We start from the raw sequence: 10,111 nt of genomic DNA, 5'->3' as shown, positions 1-10,111 counted from the left end.
CTCTGGCATAGCCTCTCAGTGAACAGCTATACCAGGCTCCTGTCAGTAAGCACTTCTTGGCATCAGCAATAGTGTCTGGGTTTGGTGTCTGCAGATAGGTTGGATTCCTAGGTGAGACGATCCTGGATGCCCTTTCCTTCAGTCTCTGCTCCACTCTTTGTCCCTGCATTTTCTTTTGACAGGTGGAATTCTGTACTAATAATTTTGAGGTGGGGTGGCCCCATCCCTCAAACAGTGGTCATGCCTACAGTTTCTATCTCCCCTTTGTTGGGTATTTCAGGTAATGTTCTCCTTGTTGGGTTCTGGGAACTTCTAGAGTCCCTGGCATCTAGGTCTTTCCAGAGATAGTTTATTTATTCATCCTCAAGATCTAAGTAAGTTTATAAGTTCCACAATTTTAAAGATTCAAATACATTAAAATGTCAGTCCTTTTATAGTATCCAGGCTCGTGATATTCATAGTGTTATACATTTCAAAATCTCTTAACTGTGGGCTCCATTAAAATATTTTCTATTTTTATTCAACTTGCCAAGCTGTGACTGTTTACTAACTGATCAGATTATAAAAATATCATGGGCTATACCTTAGCTAATCTGTCTGGCAAGCCTGTTTATCTGGTCTTCTCTCTTGCCAGCATTTCCACCTTCTACAAAGTGAGTTGTCTTTTTCTTCATTCCACCTCATAGGGAAGGTAATTTAAAGGGCCACGGGAAGGTATTTTCTTCCTTGAAGTGTTTCCCAACTGTATAGATTTCATGAATTAGAGTCTCCATGGAAATGATGCAAAATTTACCAAGAGATCAAACAATCAAGGAATTATCAGTCAAAGCAATCTATTTTTTGTCATAGGCTCACTTGTACTGACTTCAGGTTGGGGTATTCCCCCACGCAATAAATGGTTCCATAATCCTTAGCATGTTAGTTGAAGCTGTGTTAAGCTTAACAAAGGTGCCATTGAAGATCTGTTGAAGACAGATCTGCAATACCTTGTGGGCTTTTGGACTTACTCCACTGATACCTCAGATTCTGATGACAAACACCGATTATGGCTCTGTTGGCACATAGAATTTCCCAGCTTTCCTTGCCATCCTGGCCATCCAAATTTCAGTCTGGTATATCTGCCTGCACTTCTTGTGATCGTGTTTTGCCTTCTCATAGATGAACTTCCTCCTTGCCTTCACTGTGTTTCTAGGGCAAACTTTTTCCTGATGTGCTTCACCTTCAACTCTGAGAAATTCCTTTGCTTCTTCTTTTTTTTTTTTTTTTTTTCCTTTTTTTTTTTTTTTTTTTTTGATTTTTTTTTTTATTTGATATAATTTATTTACGTTTCAAATGATTTCCCCTTTTCTAGCCCCCCCCCCACTCCCCGAAAGTCCCGTAAGCCCCCTTCTCTTCCCCTGTCCTCCCTCCCACCCCTTCCCAGTTCCCCGTTCTGGTTTTGCCAAATACTGTTTCACTGAGTCTTTCCAGAACCAGGGACCACTCCTGCTTTCTTCTTGTATCTCATTTGATGTGTGGATTATGTTTTGGGTATTCCAGTTTTCTAGGTTAATAACCACTTCTTAGTGAGTGCATACCATGATTCACCTTTTGAGTCTGGGTTACCTCACTTAGTATGATGTTCTCTAGCTACATCCATTTGCCTAAGAATTTCATGAATTCATTGTTTCTAATGGCTGAATAGTACTCCATTGTGTAGATATACCACATTTTTTGTATCCACTCTTCTGTTGAGGGATACCTGGGTTCTTTCCAGCATCTGGCAATTATAAATAGGGCTGCTATGAACATAGTAGAGCATGTATCCTTATTACATGGTGGGGAATCCTCTGGGTATATGCCCAGGAGTGGTATAGCAGGATCTTCTGGAAGTGAGGTGCCCAGTTTTCGGAGGAACCGCCAGACTGCTTTCCAGAGTGGTTGTACCAATTTGCAACCCCACCAGCAGTGGAGGAGTGTTCCTCTTTCTCCGCACCCTCTCCAACACCTGCTGTCTCCTGAATTTTTAATCTTAGCCATTCTGACTGGTGTAAGATGAAATCTTAGGGTTGTTTTGATTTGCATTTCCCTAATGACTAATGAAGTGGAGCATTTTTTAAGATGCTTCTCCGCCATCCGAAGTTCTTCAGGTGAGAATTCTTTGTTTAACTCTGTACCCCATTTTTTAATAGGGTTGTTCGGTTTTCTGGAGTCTAACTTCTTGAGTTCTTTATATATATTGGATATTAGCCTTCTATCTGATGTAGGATTGGTGAAGATCTTTTCCCAATTTGTTGGTTGCCGATCTGTCCTCTTGATGGTGTCCTTTGCCTTACAGAAACTCTGTAACCTTATGAGGTCCCATTTGTCAATTCTTGCTCTTAGAGCATACGCTATTGGTGTTCTGTTCAGAAACTTTCTCCCTGTACCGATGTCCTCAAGGGTCTTCCCCAGTTTCTTTTCTATTAGCTTCAGAGTGTCTGGCTTTATGTGGAGGTCCTTGATCCATTTGGATTTGAGCTTAGTACAAGGAGACAAGGATGGATCAATTCGCATTCTTCTGCATGCTGACCTCCAGTTGAACCAGCACCATTTGTTGAAAAGGCTATCTTTTTTCCATTGGATGTTTTCAGCCTCTTTGTCGAGGATCAAGTGGCCATAGGTGTGTGGGTTCATTTCTGGATCTTCAATCCTGTTCCATTGATCCTCCTGCCTGTCACTGTACCAATACCATGCAGTTTTTAACACTATTGCTCTGTAGTATTGCTTGAGGTCAGGGATACTGATTCCCCCAGATTTTCTTTTGTTGCTGAGAATAGTTTTAGCTATCCTGGGTTTTTTGTTGTTCCAGATGAATTTGATAATTGCTCTTTCTAACTCTGTGAAGAATTGAGTTGGGATTTTGATGGGTATTGCATTGAATCTGTATAGTGCTTTAGGCAAAATGGCCATTTTAACTATATTGATTCTACCGATCCATGAGCATGGGAGGTTTTCCCATTTTTTGAGGTCTTCTTCCATTTCCTTCTTCAGAGTCTTGAAGTTCTTGCCATACAGATCTTTCGCATGTTTGGTAAGAGTCACCCCAAGATACTTTATACTGTTTGTGGCTATTGTGAAGGGGGTCATTTCCCTAATTTCTTTCTCAGCCTGCTTATCCTTTGAGTATAGGAAGGCCACTGATTTGCTTGAGTTGATTTTGTAACCTGCCACTTTGCTGAAGTTGTTTATCAGCTGTAGGAGCTCTCTAGTGGAGTTCTTTGGGTCACTTAGGTAGACGATCATGTCGTCTGCAAATAATGATAGTTTGACTTCCTCCTTTCCAATTTGTATCCCTTTGACCTCCTTATGTTGTCGAATTGCCCAAGCTAGTACCTCAAGTACAATATTGAAAAGATAAGGAGAAAGGGGGCAGCCTTGTCTGGTCCCTGATTTCAGTGGGATTGCTTCAAGTTTCTCTCCATTTAGTTTGATGCTGGCTACCGGTTTGCTGTATATTGCTTTTACTATGTTTAGGTATGGGCCTTGAATTCCTGTTCTCTCCAAGACTTTAAGCATGAAGGGATGCTGAATTTTGTCAAATGCTTTTTCAGCATCCAATGAAATGACCATGTGGTTTTGTTCTTTGAGTTTGTTTATGTAGTGGATTGTATTGATGGATTTCCGTATATTGAACCAACCCTGCATTCCCGGGATAAAGCCTACTTGATCATGGTGGATGATCGTTTTGATGTGTTCTTGGATTCGGTTGGCAAGAATTTTGTTGAGTATTTTTGCATCGATGTTCATAAGGGAAATTGGTCTGAAGTTCTCTTTCTTTGTTGGATCTTTGTGTGGCTTTGGTATCAGCGTAATTGTGGCTTAAGGGTTTCTGGCACACCAAGAACCTTTTTCTTAAGAGTTTCTGGCACAGCAGCAACCTTCTTTTTTGTCTCTGGAACAGCCTACAATGGTTCCAGCTGGAAAAGGAGAACAATATTTTCTTTTTTTAAGAGGGAAAAATAAGGGTACAATCACAATCAAGTCAAAACAAAATCAAACTCCACTGTCCAGTGACTGAGATAGACTTATGATCTTCTGGAGTCCTCCAGAAAGCTTGTGTCCCTTCTCTAGCTCTGCCCTTCATTCACACATCTTGTCTTGTCTTATTGGCTCTAGCTGGCTGCTACTATTCTTGATGATCATCCCATGATACAGTCATCTCTGAAACTGGTGGGTGTTCTTGATGCAAGTGGATATACACGTGCACTTGTCATAGTCTCGCTTCCTGATGTGAAGCCTTAACTTCATTCTATGATCCTTTCAGTTCTGAGTCTTCAATTTCCAACAAGGCTGAAATGACCTCTCTTTGTCAGCTACTCTCTATGACTCTCTTCATACCTTTAAAACTAGTACCACCTGGGTAAATGTTACATATTACCATGTTTGACTGGCAACCTGAAGTACAACATTGGTTGCCTCTAAAACATAGTTTCTCTATAATCTCAAATAATGCTTCCAAGAAGATTTCACCTCAGTGATGCTGGTCTCTTCTTACTCAATGTTAATTTCTTACCTCCAGGTAACTAGCATCAAATGACCCAGTAACACAACAGGTTTTGCTTTAGTAGTTCAAGTCCTTTGTTAATCTCACTTGATTCTTTTGCTAAAGATAACCAGATCCAAGGATATTAAATCAAAATAGCAAACATCCCTGATATAGTCTTTAAATGACTCGGAATCCCTTGGAAATGTCAAGATCCATGCCTTCATCTTCTGCACTGCTGTTAACATTTTTATCTTCCAAGCTACTACAGAACATTTTACCAAGCTCTTAACACTCAATGGCATTTCTATCCCACAGTTCCAGCGCCTTTCCACAATCCCCTCAAAGACATGGCCAGATCTGTCCTAGTAATACCTCCTTTATGTACCATGTGAGGTGGAAGTTTATAGTTGTGTCATGTGATGTAGTGTCATGTGGTATCCTGATGAGGCAGACTCACATGATATTTTGCTGAGACAAGACCCATGGAAGGGCACATGATGCTTGGAGAGAGTATAAATAGGATTCAATGGACAGTGAAGGTGAGCTTGCATAGCTAGCTTTCCATGTTTCCTTGGTCTCAAGTCTTGCTGATCTTCATTTCATTGAGAGAGTCACAAAAAGAGAACTCCTGACATGCACACTGGTTCTGTTCACTCCTGGTGACTCATGCCAATTTGGTGGAAGCCTGGCTTTTTCTGCTGGATCTTGCCACTGATGCTGATTTGTATTTGGTATCCTGAAATGATTGAACTGGACTGCCAGCATTCTGACAACAGAGATTGCCATCACCACAGAGAACTACTTCTAAACAGGTCCACATCCCCTTGTCTTATTTACCACGATTTCTCTCCTATATTTAGATGGTGGGCTAGAAGGGCATCAAAGCATTTTAGAATCCTTATTAAAGTTATTTTGAAAAATCTAAGTATACGCCAATGTGTTTTTAGCTAGGGTTTTTGTTGCTGCAAAGAAACATTGACCAAAACGCAAGTTGGGGGAGAAAGCATAAACTTCCACATTGCTTTCATCACCAAAGGGAGTCAGGACAGGAACTCAAACAAGAGAGAACACTCGAGGCAGTAGCTGATGCAGAAGCAACAGAGAAGCATTACATATTGACTTGCTTCCCTTGGTTTGCTCATCCAGCTTTCTAAAAAACTGAAAACTAGCAGCCCAGGGAGGGTGCCACCCACAATAGGCTGGGCCTTCTCCACTGATCACTGATTGAGAAAATGTGCTAAAGCAGGATCTTATAGACACATTTTCTCATCTGAGGCTCCTTCTTCTCAGATGACTCTAGCTTGTATCAAGTTGACACATAAACCAGCCAGTTTACCATCTAAATAGTTTGAGAAAGAAATCTGGGAAAGAACACATCCACACAATAGAAACAATATAAAAATACCTTAGTTTAACTCTAACCAAGCAAGTGAACACCTTGTCCATTAAAAATGTCATCTTTGAAGAAACAAATTGAAGAAATTATCAGAAGATGGAAAGACCTCTTATACTTTTGGATCACTAGGACTGATATAGTAAAAATAGCCCTATTGCTAAAAGTAATCTCCATGTGACAGGAATCACTATCAGAATTTGAACATAATACTTTACATAGCTTTAAAAATACAATATTCAACTGAAGTGGAAACTTCAACTTTAGGAAAATTAGGCATGCCAAATGATGTTTTGCCCTAGGAAGCAGGAAGTCCTGGGGGGTGGGGCATCCTCTTGGAGACAGGGGAAGAGGAGTAGAATGAGGATTTGTTGGAGGGTGGACTGGGAGGGGCATAACACCTGGACTATAAAAATGATTAAATATAACTTGAAAAATTCAGCCTTCTGATAATATAATTTATGGGGAAGAGTGAGCATATTTCATGACCTGTATCTGTTAGTCTCCCTCATATTGTTATAAGCACCAACATAAATGACCTTGTTACTACTGAAGGACAAGTCTAATGACCAAAAATAGGAAAAAGTATAAATCACGTGAGTTTTTTCTATTATGTTTAAATTTTGTCAATAAAGAGGTACTAGGACTGATGGTTATATCCTGGAACACACTCAAAAGGCAAGTGATGTAAACATAGAAACCACTCATCATCCTTCTTATTTAAAAGGTTTGAAGACATTCTCTACATCCAGCAACTCGTATGTGTCTGTAAGTCAAATACCCCCTCTAGTGAGGATCATCATTATATGAATTTATATGAATGAAGGTCAGTTGACAGGAGGTCAAATCCCTAGGACTAGGTCTGTGAGGTCTGTGACCCACGATTATGAAAGTATATGTATATATATATATAATGTATAAAGTATGTATATAGGAGATACATACTGGCTAGGTCTTCAAGTCCAGCTTGGAAATAAAAGAAATTCTTTAATAAAGACAAAAGTGACAAATATTCATCTTAAGAGTATTGGTGGAAGTCTATTTCTTTTTTGATTTTTTTTTTTGAGACAGGGTTTCTCTGTGTAGCCCTGGCTGTCCTGGAACTCACTCTTGTAGACCAGGCTGGCCTTGAACTCAGAAATCCGCCTGCCTCTGCCTCCCAGAGTGCTGGGATTACAGGCGTGTGCCACCACCTAGTCTTCTTTTTTGATTTTTTTTATTGTTTATTTTATTTCTTTACATTTCAAATGTTAGCTCCCTTCCTGGTTTCTACTCCAAATATCCCACTTCCCACCCCCCCTACCCCTGTTTGCACTAGTGTGCTCCCACACCCTTCTGCCCACTCAAGTCTCACTGCCCTAGCATTCCAGTATGGTGGGGCATAGAACCTTCACAGGACCAGAGGCCTACAATTCCTTTGATGCCAAAGAGGATGCATATGTACATCCTCTGCTACATATGCAGCTGGAGACATGGGTCCTTTCATATGTATTCTTTGGTTGGTGGTTTAGTCCCTGGGAGCTCTGGGCAGAGGGGCTCTGTTTGGTTGATATTATTGTTCTTCCTATGGGGTTGCAAACTCTTTTAGCTCCTTCAATCCTTCCCCAACTCCTCCATTAGTGTCCCCTGCTGAGTCTGAGATAGGTGGCTGCTGACATCCCCATTTGTATTTGTAAGGCTCTGACCCAGCATCTCAGGACACAGCCATATTAGGCTCCTGTCAGCAAGCACTTCTAGGCATCAGTTAATAGTGTCTGAGTTTGGTGGCTGCATATATGATATATCTCCAGATGGGGCAGTCTCTGAATGGCCTTTCCTTCAGACTCTGCTCCACTCTAAGACCCTATATTTTACTTAGAGAGGAGCAATTCTGTGTTAACATTTTGAGAATGGTGGATGGCCCTATCCCTCATCCTGAGGCTTTGCTAACCACTAGATATGGTCTCTACAGGTTCTCTCAATCCACTGTTGGATATTTCATCTAATGTCATGCCTGTTGGGTCCTGAGAGCTTCTTGCTTTTCTGGTGTCTGGGACTTTCTATTGACTAACCCAAGTCCCACATCCCCCATTGCTATATACCTCTGTTCAATTTTCTGACTCTCTGCACATCTCCTCTATCTTCTCCCACACCTGATCCTGCTGCCTTTTTTTCCTATTCCCCTCCCCTCTTCCTCCCAAATCCAGTCCACCTACCCTGGTTCTTTTGTTCCCTGTTCTTAGTATGTCTGAAGCATCCACACTTATGGTCCTCCTTCTTCTTGACCTTAATTCAATCTGTAAGTTGTAACATCTATTTATCAATGAGTACATACCATGTGTGTCCTTTTGTGACTGGGTTATGTCACTCAGAATTATTTTCAAGTTACACCCATTTGCCTGTGAATTTCATGAAGTCACTGTTTTTAGTGGCTGAGTAGTGTGCCATTTTGCAAATTTTATCACATTTTCTGTATCCATTCCTATGTTGCAGGACATGTAGGTTGTTTTCAAATTCTGGCTATTATAAATAAGGCTGCTAAGAACCTAGTGGGGCATGTGTGTTTGTGATATGTTGGAGCATCTTTTGGGTATATGCCCAGGAATGGTACAGCTGGGTTCTCAGGTAGCATTATGCCCAATTTCTGAAGAAACACCAGACTAATTTGCAGAGTGTTTGTATCAGTTTACAATCCCAGCAGCAATGAAGGAGTCTTGTATCCTGTAGCTGCCAACAGCTACTGCAAACTGTTTTCTGGAAGAGAACTTAGGTATAGATGAAGAAATGGTGAAAATAGAAATGAGTCAAGTCAACATCATGCCATTCAAGACTAAAACTAATATATATTAGTAAATGTATAGCTTAGGAAGTAACCTCTCCTCCCAGACTTCAAGGAGAGGTCCTAAAACTTGCTGGCTCCAATCTCAGCAGGTCTCCTGCTGAGATCAGAGCACTTCAAGTCCAGCAGATCTTGAATGCTTCCAGGTGAGGCTTTCCTGAGGATGCCCATGGCTTCCAGGTGAGAGCAGCAGCTGTATTCTTCTCTGAAGAACAAAGGCCAGGAATTTCACAGGCTGATAATTGATGATCCCAGCTGAGGCTGGAAAACCCAGCTCAAAGCTGGAAGGGGGGGGGAGAGACAAATTCCCCCTTATTTATAATTTTTTAAAAGAAACAGTGGATAAATATATCCACTAAAGACAGTGGGCTTTTAATCAGTGAGGGAAATCAGTGACCGTGATCCCCTTAAATATTAAATGATGTCCTCTTCAGAGGAGGGGAAATAGACTGCCTTATTATTATAAGGATGGTCTCTCAACATTGACCCCTATGCAGTCAAGTGTGCTTTCAGGGAATTCAGAAGCAGGACATTTCCTTTTCCCTTGCAGTGCCTTGCCTTGCACCTTAAAACTGATGCCCACGTTTGTTTAATTAACAGACACGCAGAGATCCGAGTTCTATGCAGCTCCATTTTTGGAGATCCACTGGTACAGTAAATGCCCTGTAAATGTGAGCTGGCTGGTCTTCATAGCAGCCTCCCTTCAAGTCCTGGAAGCACTGATGTATCTGAGAGATACCTGCTTGAAACACAAAAGAAGAGATTAAAAGGAAAAAACTTCTTGGGCTGTTTCTGGAAGGCCCAAGGTATTGAATTCGATTGCAAATTCATGACTTAGGCACAAGGCCTGGCTTGCAAATTAACTGCTAGTGAACAAAGGAGCCTATCTTCTCAGCTATGGGAGAAGCAGCTTTGAGAATACTTTGAATTAGTTATACTTACCAGCTGGTTCATGCTTTTGTAGCATTTTGTGGAAAAAACATAGACATGCCTTCTTCTCCAATATTAAGTCAGGATCATGTCATATATCAATAAATGAATTCTTTTATCTCATCTAGGCACCAGTATACCTAGTTATAGGATGCCATATACACTCAGCAAGGAGTTCTTTGGCATCCAAATTTTAAAATTTTCTTAAAAATATACAAGCATAATTTAAATGATATGCATAGGGATACAATCTCTCCTATTTTTTCTTTTTAAGAAGATATTGTTTTTAAAAAAAATGTTATTACCTCGTCTTTGAGGATATCAAAAAATTAAATTTTCAAAGACATCTTAGATGAATAACCTTTATTCATTAAATGGCCAATTCCATTGTTTGTTCCAATCCAAGTTGGAACACCAAGCATATATGATAACATAGGTAATAGCTATGTAATTATTAGAAAAT

At 40.5% G+C, this 10,111-nt stretch overlaps 1 pseudogene; it reads right to left on the bottom strand.

Annotated features, from left to right (window-relative positions):
• Window positions 1-584: 584 nt before the first annotated feature.
• On the bottom strand, window positions 585-9,672 carry LOC127677933 (60S ribosomal protein L7-like; annotated as a pseudogene).
• Between the last annotated feature and the right edge of the window lie 439 nt (window positions 9,673-10,111).

Source organism: Apodemus sylvaticus, chromosome 2, assembly GCF_947179515.1.
Source record: "Apodemus sylvaticus chromosome 2, mApoSyl1.1, whole genome shotgun sequence".
Lineage (NCBI taxonomy): Eukaryota > Metazoa > Chordata > Mammalia > Rodentia > Muridae > Apodemus > Apodemus sylvaticus.
This window is presented reverse-complemented; position numbering and strand designations above follow the sequence as displayed.